Raw genomic sequence first — 16,814 nt, 5'->3', positions numbered from 1 at the left:
GATGATGGTGGTGAGGGTGATAGTGCTGATGCGAGGGTGACAGTAACAGTACATATTGCAATGTAGTATCGATGATGATGATGATGATGATGATAGTGATGATGATGGAGATGGTGATGATGATGGTGATGACAGTAACAGTACATATTTTACTTGTAGTACCGATGATGATGATGATGGTGGTAATGATGATGATGAGGATGACGGTGATGGTGATGATGATGATGATGATGATGGTGATGACAGTAACAGTAAATATTTTACTTGTAGTACCAATGATGATGATGATGATGAAGATGATGATGATGATGATGGTAATGGTGATGATGATGATGATGATGATGATGATGATGATGATGATGACGGTGATGGTGATGATGGTGATGGTGATGATGGTGATGACAGTAACAGTACATATTTTACTTGTAGTACCGATGATGATGATGAAGATGATGATGATGGTAATGGTGATGATGACAGGGCGACAGTAATTGTTTTTCTGATGTTCTGATAATGCTGACAATGATGATAGGGTGACAGTAGCTTTAGATATTGTAACTGTAGTACTGATGTTTCTGACAGCATTTATATGAGAGTGACAGTATATATTGTACCTGTGAGTTATATCGCAGCATCAGCCTTTATGGTGCTGGTCTTTATGCTGCATTATTGTGACTGTCGTGACCTGTTGATGTTGATGTATACTTCATTGTAAGTGGTTAGGAGATGTTGTCATTTATAATGCTCACTGAATTATAATAGGCTCTATGGAGTTATGGTGGACACTTAGTAACGCCCATTTGGGAACCCATGTAGGCAATTGGCATGGGGCCATTATGGAACCAGTGGACAATCCCATATAGGGCCTATTTTCAGCCCATTTACTACCAACACGGGGCTCACGTACAAATGTTGGCTGGGCTATGTCTAATATTTCCCAAACACATGTATTTTTCAGAAGGTGTCAACCAACTCCAAAATCGCCTCATGCCTCTGGCATATTGGACATTAATTCAGTCACAGCTCAATAACATTCTACCTTCACGCTTACACAAAAGCACCAGAATAGCCAGTAAATCACCAGTGACTGACTTCTAACTATGTTTGTAAAATACACTGCCATCTCAGTGGCTTCAACTTGCAAGAGCCCCACTATACAAAAAGGATTTGTCTGTGAGACTTAATCATCCACCAGTCCAGGTTAAAATGTTTAATGAGATGTATTACCATAAAAGTAAGAATGGGAGCAGATCTAACTCAAATTGGCTTGTTAATTTTAATGATATATCCAAATGTGTGAGCTTGTTTACAGCATCAGTCAAACAAATGTGTTACCTGACATAGAGAATACACTTTCAATCTTCCTCCGGCAAGTTTTGAAGACAGCTGAGATTCAAATGTAACGTAAAATTGCAAATGCGGGTTAATGCGACATGAAAATTAAAAATCAACATGAATGAATGAACAGCTTGAACAAGGATATACTCCATGCACACAATCAGGATTTCTGCATCTGCCTCTGTGTATGAGCTATTTTGTCTTTTATTGCTTGAAATCCACCTTTGTTTATAAGTGGCAAAGCTCTATCAATACAAGTAGAATATTTCTGGTGCTCAGAGGTATTTAGATGTTCCACCTGCAGCTGGAAGTAAATACACACTTTGAAAAGCATGGCTCATCTTCAAAATAAAACTGTCACTGACTATATATGTAGTTAATGAGGTGGAAAAATGAGGCAAGTCAAAAGTAATGTAGGGCCAGGTGTAAAAATGCAGCTCAGAACTCTAATAGATTCCTCATGTTCCAGTTTGGCATCACAAATGTTTAGCAGTTGTTCTATCTGAAAGCGCTACAGACAGACAGATTTAAAAAGAGGGGAAGGCAAGAGCGGCAACGAAACATAACCTAATCTGCTATCAGTTGACAGTGTCCCAGTGCCCAGACTCCATTACCATACTGCATGTACACTGTCTGCTAAAGTTAGGAATACAGTACATCTGCTCGAGACAGAGAGTTGATTTTCATGCAAATCCTCTCTTCACTTGTAGCGCCTGTGTCTGGTTTAGCCTACTTTTGATTCACAAAATGATGGAGTTTTTATGCTTTATCAAGCAAAACGTTTAGCTGAGATCTTGTCGATTCACGCTACACTACACTACACTGCCTTTGCATCTCAGATAATTGGTTTTGATATTGTTTGGAGATTAAATAAAGTGAAATGTGGAAGGAAGTCATATGTTAGGTTAACCATGTTCTCTGGTCACATAAGACCACAGGAATTTTTAGGAAAGGGAAAAGGCCAGCTGGGAAATGGGATTACCATTTAACTGTGTCCAGAATTATCCTCTACACTCGGAAGCCCCGTGTAAATTGATGAAATAGACTTTTGACATATTTTGTGATTAAAAATAAAGCTGTCAAGGCAAGCTCAAGAAAGCGGGGAGACAGTGTATTAAATTGACTGATTCAGGATGTTTGTGCAAAAGGGATCATGAAGGTGTATCAACTTTCAGATTATATGTTGACATATAGTTTCTACAAACCAAGAATATGTTACATTTGGACTTTACTGCGTAGTGGATATGTTGAAACTTTACATTTCAACAACATTGTGGTTAACAGTGTGGAAAAGTCTAGGCACAAAAAAAACAGTTTGATTATTATTAGGAAAACATCAGATTTTGGCCCAAAATACCCACTTTTGGTGGCACAATCTCTGCTGTAAATGTAGTGAACAATTTAAAAAAAACCTCCTATTTGTTGCAAAAAAAGTTTTTACACTTGCATGAGGTGGTATTTAAGGGATTCAAAAAAAGATCACATAACTCTGCAAAAGTTGAGCGGATCATCCTGAAGTTTTGAATCCACAATTCCTCTCTGAAATCACCTCCCAGAAATCCCTCATACCTGGCCACTCACACGCATAAGGGGCTTGCCCTTCGCTTGCATAACATGCCTACGTCGCCTTCGATTGGAAATAATGACAGCTAGTGTGGTGGCTGCAACAGAAAATAACCTGCTAATGTTTTGAACATCCTTTGCTGTGCTTCTTGGAATCTTATTATGAGAGGAAAAGTCACATAACATCGTTTAATGGAAACGCAGTCATCTCGCAATTGTGTTTGATCAACATTTTGAAAATATCACTTAATTTTTTTGCAAATCGGTAAAGGAAACCTGCTTTTTTCTCTGTGTACAATAATTTCCTTTGGCATTATCCCCTTAGGAAATGCAGCGTTGTCTTGGTAAAATACAATTGATTTTTCATAGCACCATAGCGATGTCTCCCTAAAAACAACCAATTTTCATCGAAATATCCTGCAGGAAATGCAGTGATTTCTTTGTAACAAACAATCATTTTTTGCGGCGCTATCCTGGCAGGAAACGCAGCAATGTCCCTGTAATAAACATTAGCTTTTCATGGCACTGCTCTTGGTGGAAACGCAGCCTAAAAAGCAGTTGATAATGCAGCAATTACTTGCTAAAAAGCAACCGCTTTAGTTGTTTGCTGGTCTCAAACAGTGGTCTGCAGCTTGGCAGGCATCTGCAGTTGTCTCCACCTGGGCATCACACCAATCGCCATCCACTCCACCTCTTAATCACAAAATCAGCTCATATACTATGTCACTTTTGAATCATTGATATGATACATATGAAATGCACAGACGTAACAAATTTGTGGCTTGCAGAAATGCACAGCACCAACATTTTCTTCTGGCGACTGTTTTTGGAGGTGCGTGTAGTGTCTGTTTTTCTACGGAGAAGTGCTCGATGTCAGCTAGAGACCTCGGAGTCTCGCTCACAAATCAATTTCTGCATACAAATCGTGCACATCCATTCATTTATTCCCATAATGATTCCTCTAGATTGGCCATTCACACAATATGTCCATCAAATACTCAGTTCAAGCATGCACCCCATCCAAATACATAATCCTTCCATCCATCCTTGGCCATAACAGCTTGTAATGTCCTTCTGCTCGAGCTAATTATAGGCTTTTAATACTGGGAGTAAAAGAGAAGCTATTTTAGCTTCTTTAGAATGTGCCAGCAAAGACAAAAACACACAAAGTCGCGTACACACACACACACACACACACACACACACACACCTATCCATTAGGATTTGGCACTGAGTGACGCAAATGCAAAGGGAATCACCTGACTGGATTGGAATAATACAATAATTTACCTCCCGCCAATTGCACCTTGGCTTCATGCCTCTCTCCATCCAACACTTGTTTCCTCTCGTCTGAATCTCTATATTTATCACTGACATTTAACACTCTGTTTTCACAAGTGTTTCATGTTTTCTCTGCTCTTTAGCTCACCTGCCTCCCTCCCCGTTTGCCTACAAACACATGGCCCACCTTGGATCCAACCCTCAGTGCCTTTCATTGAAACCCAGTGCTTTAACTCTTTGAAATCTGAGCAAATTAGCTTGATTTTATTCAAAATCACGGAAAAAGACAATGAGCAACTTAGAAAAAAAATAACCCCAAAATTTGCAAGGTGCTAAAAAAGTGACAAGACAATTAACTGAAAAAAAATAGAAATAAAAAGAATGAAAACAAACAAGGGAATGACCTGGGGGTGGTGGTGGTGGGGGGGGTGTGGGATATACTTATAATGATTACAACTATGGTTATTAGGACATTTTCCATAGTCTCTTTTTTTACCTTTTACAAATTTCTTGCATTATGCAGGACATTTCTTGCCAAATTGCCCCATGTTTTTGAAAGAAATCAAACCAATTTGCTCATTTTCAGAAGTTTAACAGCTCGTGAGAGGCATCTGAATGCAGCACAAGAACACTGATGTTCTATTCAGGTTTCAAAGGGTTAATGTATGAACCTTTATTAATCATCGTTAGGTTATTCATGACCAGCAATGTCAAATTTGTAACTCTCTTGAGTGTGATGGGTTTTAGCGGCCCAAAAGCTTGCATGGAAATGGTCTCATACGCATAAATGCAGGTCCTCTGCACACACATATATCCGCACACACACACACATTCACACGGGCACTTGTGTGTCTAAACGTGTGCTCCTGTGGGAGCGAGTGGCTAATTCTGTCTAATAGCATGGCTACCCTTCATCTTCCCACTGGGATCCTGGTATTCAATTACCACCAGTTTATACCTCTCGCTCCTCTGCTACATATCGCCACTAGCACTGACAAACTAATGGAGCATCTTATTACAGTATTTCTAACTATGATGTGTGCAGTATTTTCAGAGCGGAGTATTAGAAAGTGAAGTATTTTTATAAGTCTGTAAATACATGTCTTTTTTCTGCCGCATGTTTATTGCTATCAGGAACGTTTTAAATGAATTTGCAATGCAAGAAAATCGAAAACGTGTCCATGGGAAGAAGTTTTGACTGGAAACAAATTTCAGCCATGTTCAGGTTGACATGGTTGAGTGGAGTGCTGTTCAGCTGAGAAATACATACAGACAGGTACCGTGCAGAAGGGGAACTTATTAGTTCCAACTGTGGGCTGTGCTGTTTCACTTCTCCAGTTTGACTTTAGATTTCTCTCGCTCTCTTTCTCAACCCCTCTCTCCTTTTCCCTCTCTCTTGGGAATTGTATTTTGATAAATATCAAACGCACACACACACCTGTAGCGCCATACACAGAAGCTGTGCTGCACAAACAAGTGAGCCGGCTTCCTCTTGACTGTTTTCAGTTTCCATAGAGTCCAAGTGGCCTTTCAAGTCTCCACTCCACTCGGCTTTCAAAGGTCCGTATGAAGAGCAATGTACTTACAAGGTTGAGTGTGACTGCTCAGTAAATGAGGAAGTACTAAATAACACATCTGCCGTCCAATTGTAACTCAGCTGAATAATGAGAATAGACATTATTTGCAGACATGCATCAACACCTGATAATGAACAGCCGAACCTGTAAAAGCAGAAGGCTTTAAATAGTGCCCAACTGTCATTTACACTGTTCGTAATTTTTTCTTCAAATCCAGTCTCAAGAAAGGTGCTACAATGCAATCAAATACTGTAAGTCATTTATTTATGAATCTTCTTTTCTAAACCAGATCAACTTCACAGCCAAGCTTTACAGAGAGAGAAATAAACCTGCATAGATACTGTAACTGTGTAACTATACAGCAGTGACATAAAACATAATGATAGCTTTGACAATAGAGCATGAAACAAACAGCCAAGAGGCGCTCTTTAAACCTCAGAGAAGACTAGGAAAATACAAGGACTGCACAGAATCCAAGGGACAGACACTGTTTTGATTCAAGATAGATTTTAAGAGTGAATTGTAAACACGTATATAAATAAGCAAACACTGAAATGAAATATATATATAATGAAATGATTTAATGAGTTTGAGTTTCATGAATTTTCATTCTGAGGTTGTGATGGTAATTAAGCCAACTCCATCCACTGATAAAGGTCACCTGTTCCTAAATATTGAGTAAATAGAGCTTAAATTGAGATGATTTTGTCTAAAAACTATCTCCAAGATAAAGAATTAACATTTATTCTTATGGGTTATTTAGCTGCTTCATTTGATTTCATGTAGTACATCCACCTTATATTACTAATTTCTTGCAATTTGTGAAACATCTATTGCCAAGTTGCCCATTGCCTTTTCCCCCCATGTTTTTTTAAGAAATCACATCAATTTGCCTCTAAGGCTTTATAAATTTAAATACTTTAGAATGGCGTTTGAAGAGATGTCAGTTCAAGTTTCAAAGAGTTAACTTCCTCAGGTTTAGGCAACAAAATATAGTAGTTATGTTTAGAAAAAAGCATCATGGTTTAACTTAAAATATGAATACTTTTTACTGACATAATGTAATGTCTTGTGAAAAAGCAACACCAGCATAGCATGCTACACATGCTAGCACACTATGTTGTCATTATAATAACTCAATTGACTTTTGGTTTAATGCAGGACACAAACAGCAGGATCCTGGGTGAAAGTCCTGAGTTTGTCCTACCCATTCACCCATTGCAGACTTACTTGCTTTTTATGATTTGTATGTGCCTACAGCCTTAGAAACTGTCCCCGCCTGGTGTGTTTCATACCACTGCAAAGGGTGCCTCCATTCACATTTGTAAAAAAAAAAATGTGACAGTCTATCAATTATTGTGATATTTTGCTGGATAAATGTTAACCTGCTGATTTGGCTAGAGAAGAGTCAAGGGGTCCTAAAATCAGTGGGATGTATCCTCTGGGGACCATGAATATCTGCACAAAATTCTACAGCAATCTGTCCAGTAGTTAGATATTGCAGTCTGGATCATTGCGGTGGGCTATCCGACCAAGCATGGCCATATATTTTGTATTATAAAACATCATACTTGTGGACTGTGTTGTCTCTGAGCCATAATAAAACTCCCATTTAACTAAGTTAGAAATTTTTTTTTTTTTTTTTTTGCATCTTTGTTCTTCTCGGATATATAATTCTTGTGTTTTTTTTTTCATCCAGCGCTTATCAGTGTATAAACTCTTAAACAATACTAATCACTTCACCTGCTCTTGGGCTTTTTTTCACATTGTTTTCAAATGGTGCAAAATTGCTTCTTGAGAAACCAGCACTGCAGAAACACACATTGCCCACGCAGTAAAACTGCAATAGAGTGAGAATACATAACATTACAAATACCATTTTTTTCCTCATGAAATAGACTGGCAAAGCAATTCCAAGTGAAAGCCACTGCCCATACTATTGATTAAATCCACTTCAACCCTAAGTGAAAAGGCAAATGGGAATAAGAGAAACTGAGAAAATACAAGTAAAGGGTCCACACAGACCCCTAAAGCACTGTGCACTGAGTGTGTGTATGTCTTGACAGCCACATGAGAGATAATAAATGTGTATATGGAAGTGAGTAAGCTTTTATTTTTGTTGCATTTTTATGTACAGATTGGCTTCTTCTCTTGTGTACCGCATACATTAAGTGTTTCATATTGCAAGATGGGCAAAAAAAAAAAACAAATACGCAGAAACATAAAACCATTGTGTTAATTATGTGTAATCCTTTGAATGTCACTGCTTCTGTGCAGTGTACAAGTAAATCTACCTCCCCAGCAAAAATAGGCCACTTGGGAAAAGCATAAATATTTCAAATACAATCCGTCCCGCTATTTAAATTAGAATTTAACTGGCCATGCACAAGAGTAGTTCAACCTTTATTTCCTAGATTAGAAAGGTTTCAACATAAAGAGTTCACTCAGAGTGTATTCCACTGCAGGGCACCCAGGTGCTCCGTTCTACTTCCTGCGGAGCCATAATTACAAACACAGAGGCAATTGAATCCATGCAGGGATGAGTGTGTGTGTGTGTGTGTGTGTGTGTGTGTGTGTGTGTGTGTGTGTGTGTGTGTGTGCGTGTGTGTGTGTGTGTGTGTTTGTGCGTGCGTGCGTGTGTGTGTATTCTTTGCCTCATATCACACTTTTACTTCATATTTGTGTGTTCACTGTTTCATTTTCATTTAATTGAATCCATGCATGAATGTTTTTTCTGATACAATACGTGAGTGAGTGAGTGAGTGAGCGAGTGAGTGGGCGGGCAGGGCGAGGTGGGTGGGTGGGTGGGTGGTGAGTGAGTGAGTGGTGAGTGAGTGAGTGAGTGGGTGGGTGAGTGAGTGAGTGAGTGGTGAGTGGTGGTGAGGAGTGAGTGAGTGGGTGAGTGGTGGAGTGAGTGAGGGGTGGGTGGGTGGGTGAGTGGTGAGTGAGTGGTGAGTGAGTGGGTGGGTGAGTGGTGGTGAGTGAGTGGTGGTGGTGAGTGAGTGAGGAGTGAGTGGGTGAGGAGTGAGTGGTGAGTGGGTGAGTGAGTGAGTGGGTGGGTGAGTGGTGAGTGAGTGGTGGGTGAGTGGTGGTGGGTGAGTGAGGAGTGGTGGGTGGGTGGAGTGAGTGAGTGAGTGAGTGAGTGAGTGAGTGGGTGAGTGAGTGAGTGAGTGAGTGAGTGAGTGGGTGGGTGAATGAGTGAGTGAGTGGGTGAGTGAGTGAGTGGGTGGGTGGGTGAGTGATAGTTTTACTGTTTCTTCAGAAGCAGAAATAATAAGGATGGGGAAATTCGATTCACATAAGAATTGAAATTCTTATCTTGTAAGATTCTGTATCAATACATATATTTTTTAAAAATTGATTCTTACACTCCAATAACGCTCAGGTTTTCTCTCATCACATTTACAATGATGGCAGGGTGCTCTAAGGGCACTAAAAAGTCACGTATACCTGCTGTGTGTGATTGCATACAGGAGGAAAATCAATCAGCCTGATCTCCGATGAAGGCAAGAGTTTGGACTCATTTTGGATTTAATTATCTCCCAAGAAATCTGGAGCTTGGCATGATTCATAAAATATGCAGATTTTAGCGGGCCCTATTATCAGGTTTTTAGTTCATTTTGCACTGATGTAGAAAAGAATTTTCTCATATTTTGGGTCTGTTGAATTATGAAATGTAACTGGCAGTTAAACTAAAAAATCTTAATCAAAGTCAGTCTAAAGAAAATACTTAAGTATAAATTTGTAAATGATGCAAAGAAGTATAAGTATTGTTTTATACTAACGTACCTTCAGTCACTTTAACTTGCACTGGTAGAAAGAAGCTGTAAACACAACATTGACATATTATTACCTTTTAAAGTTGATTATGCAAACACAAGAAATCCTCCAAACAAAAACGACAGAGTAGCAGGGTGCAAATCACAAATTCCATTACAACATGATGTTATATTGATAATGGGAAAATGATATAGCAGCCAACATTGCAATGTCATTTTGCCATTTTGATTTGTTTCAATTCAGAGGCCCGTAATGATATAAGACGATGGTGCTAGGCTGCTAGCAGTGTTTGAAATTTTAATAAGGAGGTTTGTTTGTTAGGAATGGTGACACAGACATGCTTTGTGAATTTCAAAATAAAGGTATAGGCTACCTGAATGATGATGATGTGTTTTCTCTTTGCATCCATAATATTAGATCGTTGATCATTTAAAATAAAAAGACTGAATTTAAAATGTATGCTGTTTTTGTTTATTTTGGTTTATTTTATTTTATCCTAACTGCAGTTGAGTATTTACTACAAGTGTAGCTCTCTAAATTAGTTATTATGTTTGGATATGAACGAAATTGTGGTTTTTGAAACTGAGTTGAACAACAAATATATGAACAACAGAAGTTGCAAATTGGAGCTTTGAGTTAATTTCATTAGCTGTGTTTTCTAGCTCATAGAATGAGTCTAAAGGGGACAATCTGACCTTATTTATAGGTCAGGTTTTTTGTTGTGTCCCTGTGACAGGAGCTGAGACTGTGGAGGAAGTCTTTGAGCAACTGGAGGAAATTCCAGAGATTTGGAGGCGATTTCAGAGGAACCTCTTTTCCAATACTGGATGGCAAGCCCAGCCCACAAGAGCCAGCACCTGCTACCGCAGTGAGGAGGCTGTGAACTGAACACCCACGTCTGGCACGGTAGGACTGAATTGTACTCACACATACAGCTCAGAGGTGAGGTGATTCTTAAAGCGACACTGAAACATATATCTGGGTCTGGTTTTAGTATTTATTTATTTATTTTTATGTGCGCACAGTTTATTCTTTTAGTTTGTTATTTTCTGTGTTAATCTGTCAATACATTTACATTGTGATTTAAACTTCCCTGTTGAACTTAACTTGGGAATTCCACCTTGTTTATCACTGTTCATACCTCCGCGCCGCTGATAGGCAAAGGCTGTAGGCATTATGTTTTCAGGTTGTCTGTCTGTACGTCCATCTGTATGTCCGTCTGTCCAGCCGGCTGGCTGGCTGACCAGCTGGACATTTGGCTGATGGCACATGCTTGTGCTTGGATAGCTCAAGAACGCTATGAGGGAATTTCTGTAAATTTGACACAAACATTCACCTGGACTAAATGATCAGCTGATAAGATTTTGGTGGTTATAAGTCAAAGGTCAAGGTCCCTGTGGCCTTGTCTGTCTCATTCTTGTGCATGCAGTATCTTGAGGAAACCTTAAAGGAATTTTTCAAATGTGGCACAAATGTTTACTTGGACTCAAGGATGAACTGATTACATTTTTGTGGTGAACATTCACTTAGACTCAGTGGTGAGCTGATTAGAATTTGGTGTTTGAAGGTCAAGGTCATTGTAACATTGCATCCGATCCATTTTCGCAAGTGCAATATCTGAAGAATGCCTTGAGGGAGTTTCCTCAAATTTGGCACAAACATCCACTTGGACTCAAGAAAGTGCTGAGAATCTGGTGGTCAAAGGTCAAAGGTCAATGTCATGGTGACCTCATAAAAGATGTTTTTGGCCATAACTCAAGAACTTTGGGTGTCCACCTTGAAATTGTGCTGACTGTATAGATCCTCTGTGCTGCCGGGGGAGAAATGTATGTGAAGCATCAGTGTTGTTAAAGACATAGATGTAAACTCTGACTGCAACTTGACTGGAACATGGAGGTGAACTATACAACTGCATGCAGTATATCTAGTTTTTACAGCCTTCAATATATGCAAACAATATCCATATTTGAGTCTTGTGTTTGTGTCCTCTATGGTCTTCCGTCCTCTTGGCTCCTGTCGTTCCTTGAGTTTTCTGAGTCTGGTCCAATCTTTGCACATACCTGTAATATCCCTTTTTTGTACCTAGTAATTACACATACTGGTTCCAAGTGGTTTTGTCTTGTACTAGCGGTGGATGCAGTTTGTAGGGGTCATGTCATGTTGGCTTTGAACATAATGTGGCTGTAGCTTTACTTTATTTACGTTAGGGCTAACAAAAGTAACAGTGCTGACAGAGCTAAGGTAGTTGCATTGTCTGAAGGGCCGTAGCACTATCCAACAGGAGGGGAATGCAACTCAACAGGGGAATAGACATTGATACAACACTGCTGTTGTGCCAGCTGTGAGGTTCTGTAACGTTTTGGGTGTCAAGCACCAAGCACCCCCTGGAGCAGCATCAGGCTTTGAAGCCAATTTTACATAGCAGCCAAACTGTGAAATCATTACTAACACTTTTTCCTATAGACTTATATTGGGAAAGAGATGTCTGTAAGTCAGTGGATAATAGGGGTGTGCCATTTTATATCATTCACAATAATACAGGTAAGATTTTTAATATAATAAGAAAAATTAATATCATGATAATGGGGATATTTTGACTTATTGACAAAATAGTGTTATACTGCTACATGCAGCAACAACACAAGAGTGGCTGAAAGCAAAAGCAGCTTCAGTGGTGTGAAACCATGTATAGATTGAATACAACGTTTTTATTTGGCAAAGGCTTAGATGTATAACTTTGGAACGATTTTATTTTGTTGCAATTATTGTATTTTATGCAGTATCTGAACCTCACGATGAGTTAATGCTATTGTTTACAAACTGAGAGATAACTTGTGTTCAGTTTTTTACTGAATATTTGGAGGCAAACTCCATTTATTTTGACATATACAACTAGAACACTTATTTTGTTGCAATTGTATGTTCTTGGAATTAATCATAAAAAAAAAAAAAAAATTCATCAATAATATCATTATCACAAAAACACTCTGAAATATCCTGATATCATTTCACTCAGACAGTGAAAGTCTCTAGTGTACTTGCTCTTGCCCCGAGCAGGGCCCTGCCTGCAATGCTGTATCCAGCCCTGTTTATGCATCCATGGTTCAAAAAGTTTCAATGTTTTAAGTTTACCATTCACCAAAAGTGTGTGACTCTTTTAGTCCATTTAAGACTGGCCAGTTATAGATTCAACACTGCGACACATGAGGAGAGTGAAGACGTTCTCACAGAGTCATTGTGTGTTACTTCAGATCAGTGCGCGTGAGAAAGGTGTGCTTGCTTTGGCAGCTCAGCACTGTGTGCACAGGACCTTGGAGAGAGTGAAATGGCAATAGAGGCAGCATGAGAGAAAGAGGAGAGGTCAATCCTATTCATAGAAGCTAGACCTATGGTGGTGTGCCAAAGTAGTTAAGTGGTTAAATCCTCTGGCTCTGGAACAACACAAGGAACTCTACTGGCTTAACAGTGAGTGTCCTCCCCTGATACTCCTCCCCTTTCCTTTCCAGCTATCAGGATAAGTAACACATGCTGTATTACAGGTAAGGACACTGCTTGCCGAAACAAAAACCAGGCCATTAAAATATGTCCCCTCAGAGAAAGCTCAGTGTGGGTGCATTATATTAACATGGTGTCCCTTATTAGCAGTGTGACGCTGCAGCTGAAGCAGTGTTACACAAGCCGAGCTATTGCTTGGAATTTAAAGTTAGGTCTTAAGCCTCAGCATGACACAACAAATATACGTCGTTACCACAGCGGCTCGCTGCTTTGAACCTTATCAGAGAGCCTTCTGTGTATCAGAGTGCATTTCGAAATGACCAGAAAGGACTCCAGACTGTTCAGCGCGCAATCACAAGAGAGATTTCTGAAACAGACATATTTTGCGAGTGGAGTTGCTCTCTTTTTCTTCTCTGTCTCACTCTTTTTTAGAGTCCTTGAAACAGTTTAAAGGAGAGTGTGTTATCTCCTGCAGAGCGAGAGGGGGAGATGCTCACTACACCCGTTCTCACATACCTGCCCTGTTTGCAGATAGATAGAGGTGTCTGTGTGTGTATGCGCGCGTGTGCGTGCAGTGTGCTCAGGCATGTCTATCTGACTTTCAGCGTATTTAAAGATTGAAAATGAGTCGTTGCTTTGAGGAATGTCTCCAAGGGTGAATGTGCAAGTGGGCAGGCACACACACAAGATAATTCAGTCTTCTACAGCAGGAAAAGTGTCATAACAAATTAAATTCACCAGAGGCAGAAACTCCTGGGCTCAATTTCAACTCAATCCCAAATCCATGAAGGAATATGTAAATATATGCGCCACACACAGATGTATTACAATGGTACACTGCTCCATCTAGTTGCAAATATACTTGCATCCAGCATCAAAGTGCTTCTAATGCAGCAACCCAATTAGTGTGTGATTCAAATAATCGGAAAGCTCTGCAGTCATGTTAAGTTTACCATACCACACACAACATTGTACTTACAAATTCAGCAACCGAGGCCCTTTTATGCCCTTTTTGTACTTGTTTGCTGTACAGCTGCTGCGTTTTGAACATCATGACTCAAGCAGAGGATGGTGGAGACAAAAACTGTAGAGGCCAAACCAATTGCCTGAATAAATATTGCATTTTTTGCAAACCATGGATTTGCATATTATGCTGCGGATGCATTAAACATATGCTGCGGTTAATGTCTGGTAGGCACAAAAAACACTCTGTTATCGTGAGAAATATGATAACGTTTTAGCTTAAAATATCAATTTTAGGGGCGCCATCCCTGCTGAAAAAGTGACCATGACTAGCCAAAAAAATCTGCACTTTTTGGGTCACTATTCCTGCAGGAAAAGCAGTGCTGTCTGCATAAAAAGAAAACAACCGCTGTGCATGCCAAACTAAAAAACTAAAAATGGTAAATAAAAAACTAAAACTCTGCATATATAGCTGCTTTTAGTACCACTATCCCAGCAGAAAAGAGCAAGCAAAGTCTCAGCGAAATACAACCATTTCTCATGCAAATATCACGTCAGGAAAAGCAGTGATATTTTTGTTAAAAAACAAAAAAAACTATACTGATTTTGGTGCCATTATTCTGGCAGGGAAAGCAGAAATGTCATGTCATAAAACAAATGCTTTTCAGGCAAGTATCTTGGTGTGAAAATCAATGCTTTCTCAGTAAAAAAATCATTTTCATGCAACTATCCAGGCAGGAAAAGCAGCAATGTCCTGTCATAAAACGGCTGCTTCTCTTGCCAATATTGCGGCAGAAAGAGCAGCGATGTCTCGATAAAAACAAATCGCTTTTTGTGCCACTATCTCAGCAGGAAAAGCAGCAATATCTCAGAAAAAAACACTTTTTCAAGCCTAAAAGCTGCTGGAAAGACAGCAATAACTTGCTAAATCACAATTGGTTTTGCTGTTCATTGGCCTCGAACAGTGGTCTGCCTAGTTGTTACACCACCCACCATCCCCTCCACCTTTCAATGACTAAGAAACATTATTATGATGTGTATGAAAGGTGTAAATGTAATATATATGTGCTGTTTTCAGAAATGCATAATGCCAACATTTTCATGGCAACTAAGCTGCAGATGCACAGGTGGAATAACCTTTACAATGGCTCCTACATGCTGTTTTGTTGTCAGCTGGATGTCTAAATATATATATATATATATGTATTATGAGATGAATTAGGTCCTGGTGAATAGAAAGCAATGGGTTTCTGAAGTAAGCTTGTTAATTTGGCTGTAGTGCTGAGTGTTCAATATGCCGCCGCGGGATAAGTAAATCAGGGAGCTGTCAGTTTTCCCTCCAGGTTAGAGACAGAAGATGAGATGCCATCTCCTTATTATGTAGTAGCTGTGCATTGTTGAGTTTTGAATGCATTAAGCACAATTCCAATGAAGTCTTAAATCATTGCCGTATCATGTTTTCCTAATGACATGAAAAGCTGTCCCCGCTCCCATCTCCATTAATGGAGCGGGTGTGCTCAGATAAAACGTGACGGCGTTCACAATGCGGGAGTGATAAATCTCCGTGAAGGTGGGGAGTCACACCGATGCCACAAACCCAATACAACTGATTAAGCTCACGCTCAATCAGGCACATGTCGACAGGCACACGTGCACGCACACACAGAGCACATGTACAAGAAACACACACAAAGTGCATGAAACTCCAAACACACACATCAACAGGCATAAATCCTGGCTAATTTCAGTGTGTCCTTGTGTTGTGTTCACTGCCACTGCCCACATTTTCAATCTACTAGCTGCATGCTGTAAATTGTCAGTTAATCATTCATTGTTAATTGGTAATTAAGCACTAAGATAACACTTGCTGTTTAATATGGGATTGATATAATTGATGGCATGAATCAAAAGCCTGTGTGTGCGTGTGTGTAAGTGTCAGTGTGGAATTATAACCTGTTCTTCTTCATCAGCTGTCGCTGAATGACAGAAGAGCTTTGCGCCTTTGCTCTCGTCCCTGTCATAGAGATGAAGAAACGACGGAAAAAGGAAGGGGATATTAATGTTTAACACAATGAGAAAATAGTGACAGATTCGGCGGCTGATTGTGGGAGTAAATTCAAATTAAAGAGAGGGTGGAGGGAGGTTGTAGAGGAGAAACAAGGAGATAGGTGGTATGAGGACAAAAAAAAGAGAGAAGAAGAAGTGGCGATAACAGAGAGGAGAGATGGAAGGACAAGAGGGGGGAAGAAAGTGGTGGGAAGAATGAAAGAGTTCAGCTCCAGATAAAAAGTGCTGCAACACTTAAAGAGGCAGCCACTGAGCTCAGTCATATTTTAACCATTTTCAGCAGCTGGCGGAAGAAGTGGGTAATTAGCATGAGCGCTGATAGCCGCTGAAAACGATGCAAAACAAACAGCAGAGGCAGAGACTCTAAAGAGCAGACTTACTGGCGACACTGTTTGATTGATATGTGCCTGGAACATGCAGTACAGCAGAGAGCAACACCTACCAAGCCAGCAGACAGTACTTCAGCCGGTAGACAGTAGTTAATGGTGGCTCTAAGTAATTTCCCCCAAAGGGAGGGAGGCGAGCAGTGGCAGCAATAATAAATAATCCCAAGCTTTGCTAAGTCAAGCAAGGCAGGGTAATTGGTGTGATGTTAATATTTGATAAGCCAGTAAAGGCATCTAAAGTGACCAATGATAGCCACAAGTGCCACTGAAACAGATGGGTCCAATGGATTCTGGAGGGTATAGGAAAATGGGGAAAAATTGTCTTTTGGAAAATGAGAAAGAATCAGGGATAAAATGCAAATGA

General features: G+C 39.8%; 1 long non-coding RNA gene across 1 annotated transcript in view; it reads left to right on the top strand.

Moving 5' to 3' along the window:
• Positions 1-11,230, top strand: part of LOC148189874 (uncharacterized) — a 61,448-nt gene extending 50,218 nt beyond the window's left edge. The window contains exon 4 of the long non-coding RNA XR_015776127.1: positions 10,246-11,230. This is a non-coding gene — a long non-coding RNA (uncharacterized LOC148189874). The remainder of the gene's footprint in view (positions 1-10,245) is intronic.
• The last annotated feature ends 5,584 nt before the right edge of the window (positions 11,231-16,814 follow it).

The sequence above is a fragment of the Plectropomus leopardus genome, chromosome 3 (assembly GCF_026936395.1).
Source record: "Plectropomus leopardus strain MGB_pleo_1.0 chromosome 3, ASM2693639v1, whole genome shotgun sequence".
NCBI lineage: Eukaryota > Metazoa > Chordata > Actinopteri > Perciformes > Serranidae > Plectropomus > Plectropomus leopardus.
The sequence above is the reverse complement of the archived record's forward strand: the minus strand, read 5'-3'. Positions and strand labels throughout refer to the sequence as shown.